The sequence below is a fragment of the Miniopterus natalensis genome, chromosome 13 (genome assembly GCF_054644295.1).
Source record: "Miniopterus natalensis isolate mMinNat1 chromosome 13, mMinNat1.hap1, whole genome shotgun sequence".
In the NCBI taxonomy this organism is placed as follows: Eukaryota; Metazoa; Chordata; class Mammalia; order Chiroptera; family Miniopteridae; genus Miniopterus; species Miniopterus natalensis.
The window spans coordinates 45,765,781-45,791,311 of record NC_142093.1 but is presented as its reverse complement, the minus strand read 5'-3'; the positions used below and the strand labels follow the sequence as shown (position 1 = coordinate 45,791,311).

Here is a 25,531-nt window from a genome sequence, read left to right as displayed (position 1 = left end):
TTTAATCTCCAGGTGCTTAGCACATCAAAGGAAAACAGAGAGGACTGATGGATGTCTCTGAATTCACTATATTATATGTCAGCTTAAAAGTTACACATAAGGTCCCGTAGCTCATCACATTACAGGCCCTCTCCCATCAATGGTCTGCTCTCATCCTTCGCTGGCCCAAATGTCTCCAGGATGTTTTAAATTCGGATCAAGTTCAAGGACCCAGGCTCCTTAAAAGAAGAAATCAAGGCATCCAAAAGCAAGTGGGGAGAACTTTAGACGAAGGGCTGGGCCATGAAGCTGCCCAAGAACTTTGCCGCTCCCCAGTCTCCTGGACGTAAAAACATGAAACACAACAATCTCAAAACGTTCTGCCCGGGTGCGATGATGATACAGTTGCTGTGCTCCAGGAAGAAGTACTTACGTTTACTTTTCAGGGTAAAAAAGAATAAAGGCCCAGATTTCTAACAGTGCATAATTATACATCGTCCCCACATTGTTAAAACCGGAAGCAGGGCAGCTGCATGAAAATGGAATGAAACTGCGCCTGAAAAATGACCTCAGGCCTGGGGTGGGCAGGGGCTGTGTGTAGGGAGGCAAAGGAGGGGGAAATGGGGGACATCTGTAATACTGCCAACAGTAAATCCAGAAAAAAACAATAATTGTCCAAATGTACACAGGGAGGAAACATCCAAATGTAAATAAACACAATAGAAGATGATTAATGATGTGTATGTTTTCCAAACAAATATACCGATGCAGTCGTATTCAGGCAAATCTTTTAAGGTGATACATGCACATTTATTATTGGTCAGAAGAACTCTGAACAGATTTAGTTCCTTTTTGCACTAATTACCATACGGAATGTATGTGTGTATATAAAACTTAGTTCAATTTACTTCCCAAATGGATTTGATATTTCACCATATAAAACAGAATAAAGCTTATAGAAAGTTAGTATTAATGAGCTACTCATTTGGCAACATATGCTAAATTACTGTGCAGGAATAGTGCCGGTTATTGGTGAGTTCATGTATTCCAGGTATGTACAGTGATATTGAATACAGGTAGATATTCAACTAGGATTTTTTCATATTATACCATTTAGTCCCCACATCAACACTATGACATACAGACTATTCTTATACCAGTTTTTCAAATGAAGAAGTTGGGACTTAGAAAAGCTAAATAACTTGCTTGTAATCATAAAGTAGCAAGTGGCAGAGCCCACGGTAAGAGGGTGCGAAGGGGACAGTGCAGTGGCCACTTGAAACCGACCTGCCATGGCTCTCTTCCGGGACAGAGCCCCACATGAAGGAGAAACTATTGGGAGTGTAATCAAAATTGAACTTGACAGTGACAACATCGATAAAAGAAAGAACAGGTCCAGATAAAGTGGAGGAGATGAGCAGAGCCAAGCTATCTCACCAATCAAGCCACCATTCTTTTTAAAATATGTTTTTATTGATTTTGAGAGAGACAGGAAGGGAGAGGGAGAGGGAGATAGAAACTCTGATGAGAGAGAAACATACATCTGCTGCCTCCTGCATGTGCCCCCCCCCCCCCAATCGGGGATAAAGCCTGCAAATGGGACATGTGCCCTGACTGGGAATCAAACCAGTGACCTTTTGGAGAAAGGGCTGACGCTCAACCACTGAAGCACACCAGCCAGGCAAGCCACCATACTTTTCAATGCCACACAAAAATAAGAGCCTATAAAGCTAGAAGAGCTACCTGCATCAAGGCCCTTTCGAACGCTTCCAGAAGACCGATTTCACAGAAAAATGAACAACTGAAAGTTATCAAGGTCAAACTCATATAAAGTTGCTATAAGCTAAATGAGAATAAGAAATATATCATCCCTATACACACTGGAAGCATGCCAGAAAGATATGCCTGTAAAAAAGATTAAAACTGCAATCTGCTATTTAAAGTAAATTAAAATACACTAAGAAAATGATATAAGATAGGCGGGAACAACATAAATTAGGGGGGAAAAAAGGTTGTAGAATGAGGTCATGAAAGTCAAGAAAGAATTATGAATATAAGAAAAATTATTTGAAAAAGACTAGACACGAACAAAGAAACACATCAGAAAATGCTTTTAATAGAAATAAAAAGAGAAGAGAAAATATTTAAAATCCAAAAGAATTTTTTTTAAACAGAGATAAAAAAGGGATTTGAGAAATGGTGACACACAGTGGAGACAGGCCAAGAAAATTCTATATACAGCTACCAGAGGTCCCTGAAACAGCAAACCAAAGGAAGACAGATGAATGGATATGAAAAACCATAACTCGTAAAAATATTCCTGAAAAATATAATATATAAATATATAAATATTATACTATATATTATGTTATATTATGTATATATAAGAATATACAAATACATATATATATACACACACATACACATACTACATTTTCAAAAAATGTATCATGTACCTGAAAAGACCGACTCACAGTAACAATCAAAATAACTGAACTCTAAAGTAAAAAGGGGTGGACATCACCGTGAATTTAGGCCAACAGAGCACATGTCTTAAAACAAAAAGAAATTAGATGATTGTAAGACCTTTCAACAGCAAAGGTTTATGCCAGAATAAAATGAACTATTCTGTTTAAGTACTCGAGGAAAGAAAATTTGAGCTAAGAATATTATAACCAGCAAATCTGACTTTCAAGGGCACACGGCACCGAAAAAAATTTGATCAACATGCAAAAATTCAGAAAATATTATTCCTAAGAATCTTTTTTGGGGAATCTCTGAGAGAAAGAGCTTTAACAATCAAAATAACTAGAAAAACGCAACCATAAGAACTGGTAGTGAGCATTCGATGTATACTTATTTATATAACAAAGAATATGATTAAATGGGGGAGTATACTATGAAATGGTTGTATGATCTGGCAATGGAGACACAGTACTAGTACGACAATGAAAAAGGAATTATGACAAGAAAGGAAATAGGATATACAAAAAGATTTTAACTTTTTTATGTAATTTTAATTATGGTGGTAATATAAATATTGTTATTCTAACACTAAAGGTAGAATAAAGAGAAAGATTAGTTATGAGAGCTTATTTTTCATCTCCTTTGTCCTTGCTCACAAGAAGGGTTGGTGTGGAAGAAAGAAGTTAAGGAAAAAACCCATAACCCTAAATCTAAAATAGAAATATCAATATGAACACATGAAATTTTAAACTGAAAATACACATACACACATATAATTTCCCAGTGTGTCCAATGAAAAGGCCCCAAAACAATGGCTAGCCCAATAGCGTTGAACATCTTGAAATATAATTTTCCACTAAAACACCAGGGTTTCTTGGAGAAATGGCTGGTTCCAGGTCCTCTGAAGCTGGAAATATGTAAATAAGCCTGAAATATCTTGTTTTCCAAATAGTAAAGAGCCATCAAGGACAACTAAGGTCCTGTAAAAATAACTCAGGAGGATTCCACTAGGCCAAAGACAAGACAATTTAAACTTCAAAAAGAATAAAAATTCTAGTGGAGTGAAACCCATTAAATATGTTTGTTTATAATGACTAAAAAAAAAAAAGAAAAGGAGAAACTGGTCACCTTCAGAAGACAACAAGGAACCAACTGATTTATCTAGAAAAAAATCAGGTATATATCTTGCCTCTTCTATGTGAACTCACATTCTTTATAATGAGGAAAGTGTCTATTAATAAACTTATTCTACTTAATAAATAAAAGCCAAATGATAGAATATCACTATTTTGAAACCTTTAAGGAATTTAAAAATCTAGGTAATAAACATCAGTAGTTGGAAGCATCACAAAAAAGAGACAAGAAGACATTAAGTGCCTAGTGATGAAATAGCACATCCCCAAACTATAGTGTTGCCAAACGAATCAAATCTGAAACTGACAGAGGCTCTGGATCCCTCTGGAGATTTGCAGAAATACAGAGGACAGAGGAACACCTGAAACTGCGCTACACACATGTAATCAGCAAAATGCAACTATGGGAAATTTACAGGACAAACCATCTGAGTTCTGCAGCAGATGGATTATAAGCAAAGCAAAAGGGATGGAAGAGAATGCGCTAGATCGATACTAAATTGTGGGCAAAACTAAACTATATCATCTAAAGATGCACATTAGGGTGATAAAACCACAAAGAAAAATAAACACTCTAAATGTCAGGATAGTGGCTACTTGGAGGGAGGCGAGAGGCATCCAGAGAAATTTCTAGGGAGGCAGCACAATTCTATTTCTTGACCTGGGTAATGACTGCAAGAGTGTTTGCATAATAATAATTTAATAAATTATATATTCGTATGTGGATTTCCAGGAAGAAGTACTTACATTTACTTTTTATAATATCTGTTTTTTATTTTATAATAAAAAGCTCAAAAAAATGGTGATGTTCTTTTCAATTTCTATCTGCATGGAATACAAGAAAGACACCTAAGGTGACCTGGGAAGCCATGAGTTGAAGATGGCAGACCCTGTGCCCCCATCAACCTAGCCTCTTGAATGCATGCAGTGGAGCCTCCCAGCTTCCTGTCACTGGCCTAGTATTGTTACATGATTCAGAGTGCAATTCTGTCCTGGCCAGGTGGCGCAGTTGGTTGGAGTGTCGTCCCGCACACCACAAGGTGGCAGGTTCAATTCCCAGTCCTGGCACATGCCCAGGTCGCGGCTCCATCCCGGGTCGGGGCATGTATGGGAGGCAACTAATCAATGTTTTCCTCTTTCTCTCTGCCTCCCTTTCCTCTCTCTCTAAAAGATCAATAAAAACATATTCTTGAGTGAGAATTAAAAAAAAAAAAAAGCAATTTTATTGTCTTGGAGCCCTTGCACATTTTGAAGTTTTTTAGTTACAGGAGCTGGTCTGCCCCAACTTAATCAGAAGATGCCAAAACAGTATTTTTGTTTTTCTTTTTTCCTGCCATCTCTGTCTTGTTTTCCACTGTCTTTGCTTCCCTAGATCCTACCTCCTTCAAGGGTGGACCACGAGCCAGCAGGACTGCCAAACCCCAGGCCTGGTCCCAGACCTACATTTCATTCAGAATGTGCCTTTTAATAAGAAGCCTGGGTGATTCCTCCACACAAGAGTTGAGGAGCACTGCTCTAGAAGACCTATTTCGACTGTTAATTTCTTAGTTGTAAGTAGAAGAAACTAACTGTCAGGTTTAAACAGAAAAACTGTCCTGTTAGTTCAAAGAAGGGACGAAACTTAGAAATGCTAGGGCACCCGGCATCTTTGTGTCATTAGCTCTTGACTCAGTCTTAGGCAAATGCACCTAATTATTATCTGCATGAAATGAGGACCCAAACTCTGGATCATGTGCCACCACCTAGTTGCAAGGGTGAAGGAAGCAGGTGTTGGAAAGAAAATGTTTTGTGAGAACAAATGGTCAGGGCATTTTAGCTTCTTACACCAAAATCCATACAATGAGTAATTCCCCAAGCACAGAAAGGGTATTCAGATGCTGATTGGGAAACAAAAATATGGCCAATAAAGAATAGATATGGTAGAACAACCATTCAGGTCCTCAAGAGTGGGTGGAAGGTGAAAAAATAGATACATTTATAGGAAATAATTAAAGGAGAGGGTTGCTTATAAGGGAGGAGAAAAGACACTGTGGACTAGGGCGGGAATGGCAAATATGCTGTCACATCTCCTTTCTATGCCTGCATCAGACATAATCAATCAATCATAGTATTTTTTATAATGAGCTCAAATATTATTCCACAATTCTTCTCATAACCTTGCTCCAGGTAGCCACCACTAATCAATCCTATTTGTCCTGCAAGATGAAAATTTTGCTGAACCTTCCCTGCAATTTAAGTCTTTTGACACACTGATTTTTAGGCAGAATTGGCTCTGTGTGTCTGAGCACTCCAGGGTTATCTTGACTTCTAGAAATAAAAGTTAACACCCAAGTCTAGGCTGTGCTGATGGTATTTAACAAATGTCTTGACCATTTAACATCTGTCTTGTCATTTAGACAGATGTTCAGAAAAATCCTGTTAAGAATAACAATATTAGCTTCTTCAAATTCAGGGTAGAGGGTGATTTTAAATGGGCTCAAAACTTCGAAGCCCCAAATCTTTCCATGGATATGGCTGCTCCAGGCTTTTCATGATTACTGACATATTTTTACCATATTTCCTTAAGCTTTGAGGTTTAATTGTTAACAATTTTTTTTAGAGCAACAAAGTTTCTGGGCCAGGAGCCATCCAGCCTAGGGGGCTTGACAAGAATTGAGCCTCATTAAGTCTTATAAATTTTGGTCAGGCTGAAGGTCAATTAAGGTATTCAGCCAGTGCAGTAATCCACCCAACACCACTTTAATAAGCTAAGGTGCCATCCACACACACATTCCACTGGTAATGACAGCACTGTCCATTGTTCGGGCTGAGGGTGGGGACATATGGCAGGGGCGGCAGGAGGGTATCTATGAAGCTTATAGAAGAGCACTTTTAATCACTCCTTTTGCTTGATTTTGTTTTTCTTTATAGGAAAAACAAAATTACTTGGTCATTCTATTCATTATCCTGATGGCACTATCTTCTATGAAGCAAAATCATTTTAATTGGGATAATAGGTTTTGTTTTTTTCCCCCACAATGGAAGCAATTACTTCTAAAAGCAACAAAATAGAAAAGTTCATAAGGTGTCATGCTTTTCTCCGTTCCCTACCCGCTTACATTCAGGCTCTACCGGATCAATGAAAACCACAGCTGTCATCATTAGCGACACCTATGCACATGACCTCAGTAGCAAACACATGATGGGTTAGTTTAGCCAGACAAATAGCCCTTGCCCTTTAAATTTTTCCTTGAGGATTGTGGATACTGTCAAGATAAAAATGAGAAACATGTCTTGCTCATGAAGTAAGAAGCAACAAGGCAAACTTTAGATAACAGTAATACATATATATAGATCCCCATTCTTTACCTCTCCTCACATCCAAGCCCATTGCCATGGGACTTTGTAATATCTGCCCCATGTGGCATACACAGGACCAGTGGATGATGGAACCATCATGCATGCAGTGGTTTGAAAGGCCCATTCACCTTTGGGCTTTCTTGGTCTTGCTCTTTGCCATTCCCATGAGAAAGACATGCCCAGGTTAGACTGCTTATCCCAGGAGCAGTGGGACAAACATGTTGAATAGACCTGAGCCACCTCAGTCATCCCTATCAAGGCCAAAGAGGGTCAATCAATAGCAACTGAGCCCAAACAGGAGAGGACCTGACCAAGGTGACCACCCCAACTAGTGAGTAAACAAATGTTATTATTGTATGCCATGGAGATGTTATTACTTATTATGCATACTAATAGATGCACTATTATGACAATAGGTAACTGATAAGACGATATCTATACTTAACTAGAATAAGTTTTTGTGGTCATTAAGTCATCTTTTTAGAGAGACATCCAGAAAATAAATTTCTGATCAATCAGTGACTACTAGTTTGTAACATTCCAATTCAGTTCTTGAGCTAAAAGCATTGGATTGATAGTAGTCTACACCATGTGTTCCATCACACAGCCATGGGCCATGCTTCAAAATATCAGAGTGGCAATTTCTTATCTTTTAGGTTTAACAAAGTTTTTAATTAAAAAAATTTATTGACAAGACAAGTCATGGGAACTAGGACAGAGAAGGGTTGATTGGAACTCATCCTGAAGAACAGTATCAGGTGTTTGTTTCCTTCCACTGGTTCCATTTTCTACCCCAGCACACACAGGACTACATCAAAATCCTCTTCTCCTTCCACAATAGGCAAGGACAGCTTTCATGGAAAGAGGCAGTGAAATATTGCCTTAGGATCCAAGGGGGAGCTGGGATCACTGTGGATCTCCAGATGGCCTCAACCCAGCAGATACTGTAGCTTGTCTTAGTTCTGGTAAAAATATTAGCAGAGCCAGGCCAGGCATGGCTCAGTGGTTGAGCATCAACCTAGGGTCCAGGAGATCATGGTTTGATTCCCGGTCAGGGCACATGCCCGAGTTGTGGGCTCTATCCCCAATCAGGGGCGTGTAGGAGGCAGCCGATCAATGACTCTCTCATCATTGATGTTTCTATCTCTCTCTCTCCCTCTCCCTTCCTCTCTCTGAAATCAATAATCAATAAAGATATATATATATATGACATATATATATCTTAGTAGAGCACAGAGCCCACAATTGTTGGATGCAGTACAAGGAAACAAAAGAGAGGTTGGTGGTATAGAGGATGTATGCAGAAGGCTGAAGCTGACTGTAGTATATAGCAATGGGGCAAGAAGGAGTTGTGACAAGGAGGAGAGCAGGAAAAGACTGGGGGAAATTAATATTTCATATTAATAAATTTCATTGAATGTTTATTTTGTGTTAGGCACTATGATAAATACTTAGAATAACATTTATTTCTCCCAAGAGAGATGGATACTATTTTCTCCATTTTATAGTTGAGAAAATTGAGGCAGTAGACTTAGGTCACTTGCCCACATTCACATGGCTAATAGATAGCAGTGGCAGGATTTGAATCCAGGGTGTCTGGCCCTAGAGGCCATGCTTTAAATAACTAATATAATACAATCTCTCATATGTCTATATTGTGCTGGCTTGGCATACACTATTGACCAAAAGCAACAGTATGTATGATGGTGGTGCACAAAATTCCAGAAACATATGTGATCCAGCTTCCTGGCTGATGAGTGAAGTGCCTAAAGAATTCTGGAAGCCTCCCTGGACATAATAGGGCAAAAAGAAGAAATTCCCAGTTGAGAGAATGGACAAATAGACTCAGTGGCAGATAGACACCACAAGAGAAAATCAGTGGTCCCACCATAGGCAGAAGTGACACTGAGTCTTAAATAAATCCCCATTCCAGGAGTTAAAAGTGACCTGCTGACTACTCACTATTAGACTCTGTGACATACTTGGACTTTAGGATTCTGTTTAAAAAAAAAAACAAACACAACTGGAGGACTCATTGTTCAAGGTATGTCTACTGTGAAAACATATTGATGGGCTCTACTTGCTTTTATGTAGCCATAAGCTTACTTACTGGCCAAAGTAGTTTAAGTGGTAAATTGTGGGACTTTCAACAAAGGTTCAAGCCAAGGGAATTGAGACTCCTCCCAGAAATGACTGGGATCCACTTCCCATATTTTGAAATTGTAATTACCATATGTGTGAAAATCTGTACGCTAGGTGGAAGCAGAAGTGAGAGGGATCTGCTTTATTACTGAGAGAGTTTTGAAAGCTGTAGATGAAGGTTAGTTAGTACTGTGACAATCTAGCATTCTAGTTTTTATTCTCATTCTTAAGAGTTTTAGGATCAAACCATATTCATTCTAAATATATCTACCTATTATATAGCCCATGAGTAGAGGTACATCCAAAAGTAGAAGTCAGAGTCCTCAGCAGTCAGGACTAGGGACACCTTGAACTTGGTATATCATCCAGCAAGTGCAGGGACTCATAAATACTGCCTTCATTAGCTCATGGGCCCTGTGATTTGTGTCCCTGATGAAGAGGGGCACAGTTTGTGACCTCTCCAGTCAACAGGCAATGTAATTCCTCTGTAAACTATTAGAATGTTTTAAATAACCTTGCCTACAAGCTGAAAGGCATAGTTAACACTTTTTACATAGCTAGAAAACCAAAATTTAGCTATCAATCAACCAGGGCAGAAAGGAATGACTTGACAAAATCATTCGTTAAGTCTGACAGGAGTCAAGAACACAAGGCTTTCTTCCAACTGTTTAAACGTATGTGTGACAAGGGAATATTAATTGTGTAAGACAAGACATTTAAAGGTATTAGCTCAGCACTACCAGTCTATTTTACCCAATTAAGGCTATTCATCAATGGAAAAACTGCATTTTCTTCAGCAAACCAAAAGGAATACAGTCGGTGGATCACACCCGATTCTAACAATTCACTTGCTTATTTCATGGGTGGGGAGAGTGATGGAATGAGAGACAGAGTTTAACTCACAAACTCAGGGGGAAAAATAAACTGTCTCAAAAATGACCAAAAATGTCTGCCTATGGGATGAGACATGAGGAGCGTGTGATGTATGTATATCGAGACAACTTCAAATGGATATGCAAAAGTGTTTTGCACAAAGTCTAAAAATCCACAACCATTCAATGAATATGAAGCAGTTCCCTGTAAAAGGCAGTATTGAAAAATGGCTTTCACCAGCCAATGGGAGTCAGAGAAGGTTAACCTTCAATGAGACTGAAGGCTGTGTGTCCAATTTTAATCTTCCTGATAAAAGGCTATCACTGATTCTTCTTGATAGATAGATGTTTATCCTTTGTTTAAACTTCAGCTTTACTGGGGTATAACTGACCAATTTTAAGATATTTAAAGCATACATTACGATGAATTGATATCCATATATACTGTAAAAGGATTCCCTACCATCTAGTTAGCTAACACATCCATCACCTCATATACTTTTTTGTGTTTTTTTTGGTAAGAACACTTAAGCTCTACTCCCTTAGCATATTTCTATTTCATAATGCTGTGTTATAAACTATAGTCACCATGTTTTGCACTACAGGAGAGGGCAAAATTAGGTTGACAGTTCGTAATAAGTAATGCAATAAGTAATAAATAATAATACAAGAATAAACTCTGTGTTTCTTATACAACTGTAAACCAACTTTTGCCCGCCCCTGTATAGCCTCAGACTTTATCTTATAGCTGAAAAGTTTGTATGCTTTCACCAATCTTTCCCTATTTCTCCTACCCTCCTAGCCCCTGGCAAACACTTTTGTACTCTGTGTTGTCACAAATGGGAGGATTTCCTTCTTTCTAATGGCAGAATCATATTTCATTATATATATGTGTATATATAATGAAATATGATTCTATTATATATATATAATGAAATGTGTGTATGTGTGTATATATATATACACACATACACACATACACATCACATCTTCTTTATCCATTCTTCCATTGATGAACACTTACGTTCCATTCCATATCTTCACTATTGTGAATAATGCTGCAATAAACATGGAAATACAGACATCTCTTCAATATGCTCTTTTCATTTCCTTTGGATATATACCCAGAAGTGAGATTCCTGGATCATATTGTAGTTCCTTTCTTAATTTTTTGAGGAAACCGTATATTTTTTCCATAGTGGTTGCACTAATTTACATTTCCACTAACAATGCACGAGGGTTCTCCTTTCTCCACACCCTTGCCAACATTTGTTACCTCTTACATTATTAGTGATAGCCATTCTAACAGGTACGAGGTAATTCTTTCATTGTGATTTTAATCCGCATTGCCTTGATGATAAGGGCTGAGCACCTTTCATGTACCTGTTGGCCATCTGTATGTCTCTGAAAAAACAAAGTATTTAGGTATCCTGTCCATTTTTTTAAGGAATTGTTGGGGGGGGGGGTTTGCTATTAAGTATTAAGTTGTATGAGTTTTTTATATATTAGATGTTAACCTCTTACCAGACATATGATTTGCACATATTTTCCCCCATTCTATACGTTGCCTTTTTATTGTATTGGTTTCCTTTGCTGTGCATAAGCTTTTCTGTTTGATCTAGTTCCACTATTTATTTTTGCTTTTGTTGCCTTTGTTCTCAGTGTCAAATCCAAAAACGTAATGCCAAAACCAATGTCAAGGGGTTTACCTTCTATGTTTCTGTTTTCTTCTGGAAGTTGTATGGTTTTAAGCCTTATGTTTAAGTTTTTAATCCATTTTGAGTATATTTTTCTGTATGGTTTTATTTTTTTGCCTATGTTTGTCCAGTTTTCCTTACACCATTTCTTGAAGAGACTATCCTTTCCCCATTATATAGTCTTGGCTCTAGATGTTCATTCTTGAAAAACTAATAAAGGTCCCTTAGTTGTCTTCAATTCTGCATTTTAAAATCTTTTCTTTTTAAAATTTCTAGTGGGGGAAAAAGAGTCCATAAAGAAAAGTCTACACAAACATCAAGCTATTATTAAGGATATTTCAATGTTATACCAAATAAATGAGAGTAAATGCACAAGAGATATAATGGAGTAGACAGCAATGAGATAAGATCAAAGGAAGAAGGGAACTTATAAGAATAGTAAGGTTTTCACAAAGAGGAAAAGTACGCTTTATCTCTTTTTTACTGTATTCCACTCTTTATTCCCAGTGATTGGTGTTCACTCATTCATTTCTTCTCCTTGCATGTAGGAGTTCCTGGCGCACTACGTACTGCGTTTCCAGGGTTATAAAGAAAAACAAGAGCCATCTACTCTCACTGCTGAAAACTCCTCTCAATTCACAATGAGTAATAAAGCTCCAGTGACCACATCGATGCTTGACTGGCCTCACAAATGAGGCCAGCATGAGTTAATCCTGTTAAATGTGTAGGAGGCTGGCCTAAGGAATATTCTTAAGTAGTCCAAATTTGTCACATTTCCTTCACATCATACTACCTAATTTTTTTTCACATTTAACAGTTCTCTCAGGGTTTCTCCACCCTTCCACCAGGACAGACATACTTTCAAATATCCAGTTAGCTAGCCCAGAAGATCTGGCATTTCATAAGGGTGGAATTTTAGGTCGCATGGGCGAAGGTGGGAAAGACACCTTGCTCAGATCCCTGAACTCATTGAAAAGAAGCCTGATTCTTTTGCATATCTGCAAGGTCTACTCAGTTTCTGGCTGCTTATTGCCTTTAATAATAATCATGTGCATGTTCATTTTTATAGCTTGCAGAGAACTTTCCTAGACATTATTTCATTTGACCTTCCTTACAATGTCACGGTGGGGCTGAAAGATGTGGTCTGCAGGGTGAGCATAATTCTTTCTGTTGTATAGATGAGGAAAGGGAGGGTCACTGTTTGAACATAGCAAATGCCAGAGTCAGGTCTTCCAATTCTAACAACATTTCTATTTTATTTAAGGTCTGCATGTTTACTGACCTTAAATGCATGAAAGCTGGTTGTTCAAGTTCACAAATCCCAATGGGACAAAGGTCATCGTTTTTTTCCATTCTTCACTCCCACACTTAGTCAACCCCTCTCCCTTAGCATTAGATTCCCTCCAGGATTGTTTACTACAGAAGGAGAAGATTAAATGCCTGGGTATTCCATTCTATCTACTATCAGCCATTGATTAACTGACATGAAATGGGCACAAGCTGTTTGAATATAGTGTGAGAGAGTAATGAGTTACAATCACATAAATTCACCCTGGCAAGGACCCTTAGGAAACTTCTGAAATGCTGTTCAAAGAAAAGATTTGATCCCCTCACAACTGCACTGGCAATTGGAAAAAACAATCATTAAATGGATGAATTTGATATCAGGCTAACAGCAGAAGCCTATAAAAAGTGTGTGGTTAAAGAGTTTGAAGCAAGACGCAAAGAACAACTCCCTAAACCATATATTTCTTTCTGGTGACGTCAATCCTACACACCTGCCACAGTGTGGTGGGATTTGTACCAGGTAGAGCCATCTGGCTCCATCCTTCCGAATTCCCCACCATTCCACATTACAGCACAAGTCCTGTGGATCTCAGAAGGGTCCCCATTGTAAATACAAGAGTTCCTGAGAGGACCCCATCCAAGCTCCACAGTTCCCACTCCAGGTGTTAGATGAGTGCCACTTCAGTTCACCTGCAAGGGATGGGAAATGTGGGGGTGTAAGATGCTATTGAGTGAAGAGGGACGATGGCACTTGCTGGTACAGATGTCCCTTATAAAGGAACTGCTGAAGCTTCTGACCACTTGTGGTCATTAAAGAGCCTTTCACATTTTCTAGAATGGAAAGCCATTCACCATGCTCTCTACTCTGTCCCAATTATGGATAACCGTGTCCCTATCAGCTAACTTCTGTCTCAGGAGTCTGCCACCCTATGTTATGCTTCTGCACTTTCTGTCTTTAACTGTTGCACAGCTTGGCATCTCCAACAAGTGCTGAATTTTTCCCTAGAGGGGCTTCATGTCAGAGGCCCAATGACCACTCCACATTTCCAAGTTTGTGGAAATCCTATAAAATGACTGGTGCTGTCGCCATTCAAGGGGAAGACAGTAAAGAGAGTCAGATTTAAGGTCCCTCCGTTTTCTTCAGGGAATCTGGACTCTTATACCATATTTGTTTTATCTCAAGCTGACTTAATTCTAGAGCATGCCTTACCCTGCTTTTTCTGTAAAGGGCCAGATAGTATGAATTTTAGTCTTTATGGCCAGTTGGTATCTGCCAGGACCACTCAGCTTTGCTGTTGTAACACAAAAGCTGACAATACAACATTATTTACATACACGGTCAGACGACCAGATTGGGGCCACAGGTAGCAGTCTGCAGGCACATGTTCTAGATTGTTCATCAGTGACTTGTAGGCTTATAGCCCGTTTGCTCTGTCCATGTCACTGTTATATCCCTACTGCAAGACCCTGGATCTTCCAAGCTCCACTCACCCACGGCTTACTGGTCACTGAGCAGCTGAGGGTCCAGCAGCTACCTGCTTAAGAAACTGAGGAGGCTACAGATGGCCCTGCAGACCAAGTGGCCAGTGTGACTGGTAGTATTTGGCCAAGTTGACCTCTTTCTCTTTTTGTCTCATGCTCTGCAAGAAAACAGATTATTCCAGTGGTCTCTAAGAAATTTATTCTAGCAGAAGCTTTGAGGCAAGAAAGGAAGAGAATGAAGGGCACATGTTGTTGGCTTTTCCTAAAAATTCTGTGGATTAGAAAGGTACCTGGCTGGGTTGCCCAGCCTGGTTGCCACAGGTGCTCTGACACGGACTGGATGCCAAATCCTGCTATTTTCTTCTAATCTGACAACGGTATTGAGGGTACTTCTATGGACTGACCAAACACAGAGAATGTGCCCAAAGAGCAACTGGCAAGCTGGCTGCTATGGCAACATACAGACATAAGGACTAGTTCATCAGTCACAAGTGATCTCCTTTCAACTAGTTATCACGGCATCTGTGATACAGCCTCAGGGCCACATTGATCCAAGCTTCTGGATTTCAAAGGAGGGGCTGAGGGCAATGTCATCAGTCGGGCACGGTTCATTAGTGCTGACTTCCTCCTGCCCCTGCAACTCTTCTCCTGCCTCTCCCGCGTTCAGCTGCCTGGGCCTCCCACCTTGCCTGGACCAAAGGTGCTTTTCTGCTTTTCAGTCGCCCCCTTTGGCACAGTTGCCATGCCAACTGCAGCTATTTAAGGCAGCTCGAGCCTCACCAAAGATGAAGGAATCAAGTGGGAATACAGATATCCTGCCCCGAATAGTTAACAGGATTGATGTGTTGGTGAAAAACAAAGAAACAGTGGAATGAGAGAGGAGGTGGTGGAACTGGTTAATCGCCCAGACTTCTGATGAGCACTTATGGTTGGATCAGATGGAAAATCCCCCGTTATCACCAAAGTCCTCAGGACAAATGGTTCCTCTTTAATCCTGAAATGCACGCTGGGGCACAACCCATTCCACTGTTGGGCACTGAAATTACCGGGCAGGTCTACTAGACACTTGATCTCTGTTTAATCAGCTATCCCCTCCCAGCTAAAATGAAAGTCTTTTACTTTTTTCTCCTATGAGTAATTAGAAAAGTAATCATCAAAATCTTATTCATGGTTCAGTGTCTTGCATGGGGCTGAACACAGATATGAATGGTTCAAGGCAGAAAAAAATGGTGATTATACTAAACAGGAAGCCTATTATTTTGATTATTGCTGAGAATTTCAAGACTCATTATTAATTATATTTATCTTATGTTATTCTTCTTAATGGAATTCTAATAAAAGCTATAAACTAATAGCAAAGTGTATCAACTTTAACAAGTACAGTCATTGAAAAGATAGGCTTCAGGCTTCTCAAACTTTGAGCTCTATACCAGTAAGACATTTAATCCTACTGTTGGAACTTCAAGATGCTATTCTGTAAAAATCAAATGTTTTTTATAGCAATTCCCCCTCTGCAGAACTGATGATTAAGTGCTAAAGAAAGAATGGACACTGAACAAATGTCAAAGGGTTTCAGTGGGTGGCTTTGCTCTTCTGACCTCCATGCATAACCCAGTGCAAATGGGAGCAGTGGATCAGATAGATGATCTAAAGAGTTGGATATTTCAGCTGTCTCCATGACAAGAGAGCACCAGCGGCTCGGTTCCTAAGCCAAACCACACATAGCTCTCGGAGCTACGGAAAGGCGAGCCAATTGATTGTACAGCCCTGAATGCATATGCAATAATAGTCACTATTTGTAGGTCTTTGAAACTCTAAATAGAGTTATTCACTAAAGCTTTTATCTGAGCCTTGGACTTAGGCAAAGAAGGGAAAAAAACCCCAGCAGTTTTTCAGCACAAATCCAACATCAGTGGTTTATAATTACAAAATCACTGATCTTAACTCAATTTTCTAACTACTAAAATTGTCCAACAATGGTACCAGCTGCTGCTGGGTGGAGGGCTAAACTCCCATCTCTAAACAAAGGCTAACAAAGGGGGTTTTGAAGATGCTGAATTAAGACCCTTTGTCCTGGGAAAAGGCCTTAGAGGTCCCTTTTACCCCTAAGGGCCTATGAATCCATGGCTCCTGAATCCATATTTTCTTTTTCAAAGATAGTTAAGAAATAAGCCCAGAAGGATCTACTGCTCTCCTTTCCTATCTCACCTTTTCCCCAACTCCTACCGGCCACTACCCGAATTTTAGGGTAACTGATCATCTTTAAACACACGGAACCACATGATCATAATTCAGCTTTTAAAATAAAAATTTAAAGGGATTGATTCTCCTTCCTGAAGTTAAAGATACGCGTGATTTTTCTCTCTCTCATTGGGGGACATTCTTTGTCAAGGCAATTCAATTCCTTACCTTTTCTTTTCTGTAAGTGAAGGAAATTTTCCATGCTCCAGACTGACAAAAATACCTGCTCTGGGTAGTTTCCTGAAATGTGGCACCATATGTGCATCAGTAAACATTATGTGTAGAGTAAATTAAACCAAGCCTCATAATTAGGCAGTAAGAAAATTACTGTAGACCCGAAAGAGTAAATCAGTGGTATTAAAATGCTCTCCATTTTCTCTGAAGCACTTCAGACTGCCATAAAAAGCCCGTGTCACTGCCATAAACATCAAGAAGAAATGCATTTGGAGCAAGACAACCTAAAAGACACCACAATTCAAACTGGTCTTCAAACCTGGAGTCCAAGGTCCCATAAAATTTAAAAGTCAGCCCTTTTGCCACTGATGGGGGGTGGGGTGGAGAGGAAAACAACCGGACATTGAGACTTTGGGGGGGCTATTTTCTGATACAGCAGGTGAAGTAAAGACTTTAATAGATAGAAAGAAGCACTGGAGCAGAGCCAAAACTAAGGGAAGATTCACCCATCATAAACACAGTCTCAGCACTGTAAATAAAGACGGGATCTGTATTGCTATTTTTTTCTTTTGCTTCAGGTTTCAGTATGGCAGGCTCAGCACCACCCTGTTACTGATTTTGTCTTTATTTACAATGTTGATAATTCACTCCTGGATTAATTTATTTTCTAAAACACTGAGTAAAAATGTTACTTATTTTGATTATTGACTTTTTTGGTGCTCCCTAAAATGGTGAGTCCAAGGCCAGTGCCTCACTCACCTCATTCTTGTCTTGGCCCTGCCCCCAAAAGCACAGACTTGGCCAAGCAAATCTTTCAAACATGGCACAGTGAGCGATCAGAACACCCATTTCTAATCTTGGCCCATGAGGAGCGTGGATTATCCCACCCTTGAGACAGGTATTGTATCTGTGAACTGGTGAGGTCTAGTAGAGGCCAAATGGATTGGAGAGTAGTTGGAAGTTTTCAGAGATCTTCAAATACATCCCCCAACAAACTGCAATGAGGTCTAAAGTTCCCATTATCAGAAACAAAGTCAGTAGGATTCAAACCTGCTGGAACATCACTAATTATTTGGAAGCTTATTATGACAGAGTTTAAGGTGCCATCGTACATACTTGAAATCAGAATCTCCCAGGATAAAGCCCTATGTCCGCATTTCAGCAGGTTCTTGAGCTGACTTTTCTAAAGCCAGCCCAGCTTTAGGAAACTTCTGGGTGAAGGAATAGGAGCTATCTCTTAAAATAGAAATAGGCAATACAAACAGAGTATAAATAGACTTTTTAAGTTAACAGATCTATTTCTGACAACAATGGAACCAGGGACATGAGAGTTTAGAATGGCAGAAAGTTGATTAAAATATTTCTTGGAAGGATGGCTACATACAGGAGACTTTTCATTCTTTCAACACCTATGTGGTACAGACTTACTTTACTTGGCCAGTAGGACATGCCCTAAAGAAACAAAGAATAGCCCTTGCTGGGTCGCTCAGTTGGTTGAAGTGTCATCCCATACAGCAAAAGGTTGTGGGTTCAAATCCCAATCAGGGCACATACCTAGGTTGCAGGTTCAATCCCTCGTCGGGGTGCATACAGGAGGCAACTGATCAATGTTTCTCTCTCACATCAATGTTTCTCTTTCTCTCTCTCTTCCCCTCTCTCTCTAAAAAGCAATTAAAAACAAAACAAAACAAAAAAAACATATCCTCCAGTGAGGCTTAAAAAAAAAAAAAGAGTAACAGGACATGGCATAAGCAAAAACATAAACATATAAAACAACTTAAGTATATTGCAAAAAGTGTCATGATAAAGGTATTTTAAAATGTTCTCTGAGCCTATTGGATAAACCCTATTTACAGAAATTGGATAAAGTTGTCATGATCAGGTGACAACTGATCATGATTTAAGCTACCCCTTGTAGAAAAAATTGTAAGTTTCTCTGGAAGGGAAAAAACAAGACAAAACAAAACAAAAAAGAAGAGAGAGGGGATGTCCCAGGCAGAAGCAACAGCAAGTGGAAGGCACAAGGATGTGTGAATACTGGCTTCACGGAGATGAAGGCAGGGAGGCTGGGGACATAGAGTGGTTATGAGGCCGTGACCATCACTTTGTGAAAAGCAACTGAGCAGGGCCAATGGGAGTGGAGAAGAAAGGAATCTGAAATGCATTTAAGAGAATGAACTTGAATGAAAGGCTTCTGGGGATGTAAAGAATGGTAATGGGAGGACTTGCATGAGACTGTAATTCTCTTAAAAGGTTGATCCCAGTGGAGAGCACACAGTTGTATAGTGTGGGGGTGAGATGAGGGTTTGGCTTTAAGTTATCCTAGAAATTCCTTCAGCCTAGAAGAACTAAGATTGGTCAAGGGCATATAAAGTAAATAGGTGGAATTATAACCAACATCACCTTCCTCACAATTTCCTACCCAAGCAAAGAGTGATGCTGAATGCTCAAAGCCATCCTCAGTGACATCCATGGATTCAGGAAGGCACAAAGGGATGCAATCCTAGAGCAAAAGGCCTTCCACCAGGGCTGGTGGGAATGGCAGGAGAGGCAAGAGCCTGCAAGAAGATTCATTTTCTAAAGTTCAGAGTTATCCAGTCTCCTTGGGAAATGGGGAGATAAAGAAATATCAGCTGTCCTGATGGAAATTTCCCCTGGGGAATCTCATGCCAGAAGCCTTTTCACGTAATAAAAGGTAACCTCAGCACGGAGGGGTCAAAGGGAACAGCTGTATTTGGCCACAAGCTGGTGGCGATGGTGGTATACTGAGTACATTCAGTCAGAATCGAGGTTGGTAGCTGTGGTCATCCACTCTAGAAACACCTTAACTCAGGCCATAGTGGTAAACTCTTACACAACACACTTTAAAATTATCTCCAGTGACAGATTTGGATGAGAAATCACAGCCTCAACAAGGTCTCCAACAATGAGTAATGGCCAGCCTCACTTAAGTAGGATGGCTGTCTAAAATGAGTGTGTGTGTGTGTGTGTGTGTGTGTATACATATATATATGTGTATATATATACACACACATATATATATAAGTATATATAAAATCATCATCATTGAAAATCTAATCCTGAAAAATATGGAATTTTTTTTTTTAAACTTTATAATTCTATAGTGGATTGTCCAATGTCAGGATCAAAATTCTGAATGGCCTACAACAGGTGTCAGACATTGAACCAAAGGCAGACCTCCTTTTGAATGTGATTTGAGACTCAGTCGTTGCCATTTATCCTTCCCCTTCCTATTTTTCTTTGACTTCTGGGGCCTGGAGAAATTAGCAGAAGAGACTAAATCAGTAGCTGAAGTTTCCACTTAATTGAGCATTTTCCTATTCATACATATGCTATCGATCCCTCTGCTCGGTGCAGTGTATTATTTGATTAATCAATATTGATCAAGCAACTGGGCTCTTTCTGTGATCTAGACTTGCTAGTGAGAGAGGGGTCAAGCCCAGTGTCCTCCACAAGCTTGTGCTTATGTGTGGATGATAAATGCTGGCTTATAGGAATACATTAAACCACTTCAAGACTTGAACAGTGTCTTCATAAGGGAAGAGCTTGCCATAGAGATGTTTTAAGAACTATTCCAACTGACAAAATCATGTACCGTGAACTTGGCCTAATGAGTGTTTTCCAAGAGATGAGTGAGTATGTGGTAGTCTGACATTCGGGGCTATTGTAGCAGGAGTTTCCTGAGATAGAGGTAGCTTGAATATATAACCTGCGATCGAGGGGCATGTCCAAAGGATGGCCTTTCCAGTGCCCTTGAACCCTCTCCTACCTCTGCACTTCTTGTCCTGGCCATTTGGATTCTGATCTTTGGTGTTTCTTATGTCATTTGTCTTCAGCTATCTCTGAGTTGCTAATGTTCTGTATTTCAGATCTCAATTGCTATGTGATCACTTTCTGGTCTCCACACTTCTATGAGAGCATGGCAGTCTGACCTAGGGACCAAAATCCAGGGATGATTAGCTCTGACACAGGTTTTCAGTGTGAAGAGCACAAACCTTAACACTTGGAAGAACTCAATATATGTTTTATAATCTATTTTTTTATTGTAGCCATATAGATAGCCTCACGTGTTTATGAGGAAAAGCAGATTCAGGTCCAGAAATAAATGATCTGAAAATTTTTTCATACAATGAATCTAAAAATAATTGGTTCCATCATGAGCAGATGTGAGAAAAAGAAATGAATGCCTTATAACTCCTTTTTTCTGTACATGTTTTGGAAAGTCTATAATTCATAATTTGAGAAGACAGCTACCTAAACATAATAGCACTCTTTAAAAACAGGACCCAAGGAACCAAAGCAGCTGGAGAACTGAGAGATGATATCTTATCACAAACAAGAACCATATTTTTGACATTCACCACAGATTTTTTGTGCTGTCTGCAGTGTGTTCTTGTCACCCATCCCAAACCCTGAAGTAGTAAAGGTACTGCTGAAAACCACAAAGCACCCCAAGTGATCTTCCAGAGTAGACTGGTATATGGGTGACTTAACTACATATGCTGGTTCTATGGAGAGGCAGGATAGGGAAGGGTCATGAGCAAAGTCCCTACAGGGATACTGCCTGGGCTGGAACCTCCACACATCCACACTCTTGTGGTCATGGTATATTACTTCATTTCATGTCTTTATATGTAAAATGATTATGGTGACAACCTTTTCTATGTCACAGAGCTGGTAAGGGGATTAAATGTGGTCCATTCATGGAGAGAACTTAGAACAGTGCCTGGCACACTGTAGGGGCTCCATACATGTCAGCTAGAATTTACTTTACAGTTTGTGGGCAGTGATTTTAGATGCTCTTGCTCATGACTACCCACCTTTAGCTATGGTTCTTATGTAAGGGACTGGATCACAAGAAGCTGAGGAAACTCTTCAGCTATAATTATTTCTTATTAATCTTGGAAGATTTTCCTGCAGTCCTTTCTGAAGCAGGGCCTTGATAAATAGACCTTTACGCATGCCATCCAGTGACATGTGTTTTGTTTGTCTTTAATCATTTGCTATACAATGCATTCTATTAAGTACTCATCCCAATGTAAGAGCATTCTATACATTTTTTTTGTTCTGTTGAAAATATTTTTATTGTAATAGCAAAATCGACACTTTTGTCAAGCTGACACTTACCAAATCTCATTGCTGGGATTATTGTGATGACTATTAAGGTTGAAGGGATAAAAATTAGGCCCTTGATTGGTTTGGGGAATGAGAAAGCTGCTAAGTTTAGCAACACCCTAACATGTTATGATTATTATTAATTAGCTCTTTACAGGGAAATATTTGGGTCCTGATTTGCTTATTTACTTGGAAAAAAAGACTCATAAAAGGACCAAAATAATAACCAAGATAAAGCAGCATCTCTGTGGGCTTAGGAAAATTAAGAGACTGCACCCAGAATAGTCCACAGGTGTCACATAGGAGGAGGGCATCAAGGAGCAGCTGGTAGAAACCCACTGAGTCCTCTCTAAAGGATGAATAGACCATGTGGGCTCCTAGATCCGCAGGTGGGGAGTCAGCCAAAAGCTCTGATTTTTATAATGGTCTGATTCCAGAACCACAGCAGCGACAATAGCTCAGACATGGGGCACACTGTGCCCACAGCTCTAAAATTAAAACATAATGCTTAAAGCTGGCAGTCATATTCCCCTCAATCCACTTTTAATTCCTAACAAAATACTCCTAAGAGGATTCTGCTCTACTGCCAGCTACTCTCATGGGTTTAATTGGCAAGATGGATCCATGCCAATCAGTGTTAAATAACACCCTTGGGTTCCTGTGACCCTTTTCACAATTTATGGCCACCCAGTTCCTTGGGATATATTGCCTGAGGAAAGAGGTTCATCTTACTTAAAAATTCTACTTAAACAGAAATCCATTTTATTCAATTATTCTTGATTTTTTTCAAGTGTCTGCAAGTTTAAGTCCACTTTTTTTTTCTTTCTCATTAGGGATGTCCAAGATAATGATCATGATTGAGTTTATTTCTTTTAAATTTGGTGACTAGAACTGTGCAAGACTCCAGGGTCACCTTCTGAATGACTCTGCCCAACTTCAGGTCTGTGAGGAAGAGGCAGGAGATTAAAAGAGTGGGAACTTTGGAGAGTCACCAGGAATGTTTTTCTTTGATTTCAGCTTTTTCTCCCTCTGTGATTTGATCGCTATAAATGTTATATCAAGGAACACATGTATATACAGGGAGGAAGAAATGGACAACTAAGGGTTCTCACTTGGAATCTCTTCTGATAGAGGCTGTCGGTGACTGAAAGACCAGAAAGTGTTTCAGCAACAGGGAAAGACTCATTTGAACCAGTAGCACACATTGGGCCACACTACACAGTTGCTCTTAGCCACCCTGGTAGTACATTGCTTAATCCAATTAACTAGCTACCCAAATCTAAGCTGAAAACTGATCTCAGCTTTGCATATTCAATCCTCATAAGTGCTGGGTAGCTTCTGTACACTTAGATCAGGGAACCTTTTGTACCAATACAGGTGAAAATGGAGAAACAGAGAGATGGGAAGAAAGACAAAAATATCCCCAACATATGGATCAGGATGGAACTGACAGATGGGAACCATCCCTGTTCTAGAAAGGCAGATTGGGGAGGAGAAAGATATCTGAACCACATTCAGGGGTGTGGTGTAAAATTATGCCATAACTGTTGGATCTCAATGTCATAAAACAATTCTCTTGGTACCCTTTTTCCTCTCAGTCTTTGGGAAAGGTGAGCAGAAAAAATACATCTATACCTTATGCATGGAATGATTTCAGAGGATGACACATTCCTTCCACTGCATCCTAAAAGAAGCTCTCCAAGGAGCTTGTCACTCAAGAATTTAAAACTCCATCATAAATTCCACCTTCATATTTCACCAGTCCTCAGCTAGAAAGAGGAGATCCTTCTCTAAGAATTGTAACATCAGAGTAAAAATTACTTTATCCATTCCTTCCTAATAAGACAAAAATTTGCTAGGATAGGTCTTTGAGTGCAGGGTGCTGGGAATGCTGGCCCCTGAATGTCAAAGAGTGGTCCCTACTAAGATCAAGAGATTGGGGAAGTAAAAGATTCAGTTCATAAGCTCTTCCTGGTTGACAATCTAGCCAAAGGCAAGCCCTAGAGAAGATGCTGGATGCCCTCCCACTGCTTTTAAAATCTGTATTGGGCAGTAGGACCTCTGGTATAGAAAATAAATGAGGGCTTCCTTTGGACTCATTTGATTTTATACAACTCAAATATAGCTTGCACTTCTAGTTTGGCTCCATACTTTTAAAGCTAAGAAAAGGAGACCAAGAGATGAAGGATCCGCGGTTGCACAGCCAGTTTAGTGGCAGAATTAGAAGTAAAACCCTGGGCTCCACACACCTGATTCAATGTTTTCCATTAACCACAATTCCAATTCCTACTACTCATATCAGTTCATATCAGGTGGGGGATTTTTATGGACGGATGGTCTAAGAGGACAAGGAGAGGCAGTCCTGGCCATGGATGTATTTGGTATAAATACGAATGCCTAAGAGAACAATGTTTTATTCTCCCTTATTTCAAGGTAAAGTAAGAAGGAAATGCTTTTCCCAAAAGGGCTTGTTATCTGGGCAGTCAAACTGGAGCCTTCATATCCCAGAACTATCTTCGAGAGGACAGTATTTCAAGTGTGTAATATCCCAAAGGGAGCCCAGAAGTTCCCGGGCAGTAATTAGAGGTGGCGTCTTTCTCCCATTCCAACCATTCCTAAAATCTCCTTGGCTAATCTTGCCCGGGCACCTTGCTAATCTTGTCTGTACTTGACACGGTGCTGGAGCAAGTGTTAAACACAGCCCTGCCCACCCAGCCTTTCCAGCTGGGGAAAGTGAGGCAGGTTTTGCTGGAGGGCAGGGCTTGGTTCCAGTTGACAACAGGACCTGCACTTCATGATTGAGATGGATATAGGCAAAAGCCACCAGCAGGGGAAGGGATGCCTCTCAGGCAGAAATAGGGAAGGGATTTTATGGTAACAATGGATGGTATCGTATCTTCTAGAGAAAGAACACTACCAAAGAAAGGAAGGTTACCATGGAAACATATAATATAAAGGTTACAGGGTAGAATTTACCAGTGTTCATATAGCACTTTTTAGATGAAAGCAAGCCCCGAACAGAGATGCTCCCCTCCAAAAAGAACAGTACCCATCTGACTAATGATTCTATTAGCCACTTACATCATCCAACTGACATTCCTTGCTATGGTTCCCTGCTTCCCAAATAAGCATCTAACATAGATTTACGTCCCCAAGGGAAGACACTGGGTCAGAGCCTTTAATTAGTCCATCAGATTAAGAGTTGTATTTCTCACTAACCATTAGCATTCTTGTTTATTCACCGAATGCCTCCAAGTTTAAGTAAGAACAAGCAGAAATCATAGACCATTTCTTTGCATACCTGGACCTGAAACAAATTGCAAACCAGATGTAGAAGGTACGGAATTCATCAGGTCTCTCCCTGGGAAGATGGGGCCTGGGCAGTGAGCAGGCTACCCCCTCAGAGGTGGTTTTTGTGATCACAGCCCTTGCAGCTGTCACATCTGTCTGCTCAGCAGACTCTACATTGTTGATGAAATGTTCCTGTGTATTTGTAGGTGTTATAAAGAATAGAAACCCAAAGTCAGCTCTAAAAAGGCAGCCTGAAAAAAAGGAACATTCTTGGACAGCACCACTAAGTACC

The 25,531-nt window shown here is 39.8% G+C and overlaps 1 protein-coding gene across 1 annotated transcript in view; it reads right to left on the bottom strand.

Annotated features, from left to right (window-relative positions):
* The window catches only part of CTNNA2 (catenin alpha 2), a 976,906-nt gene that overhangs the window by 211,228 nt on the left and 740,147 nt on the right, over positions 1 to 25,531 (bottom strand). The gene's annotated exons all lie outside the window — the stretch shown is intronic.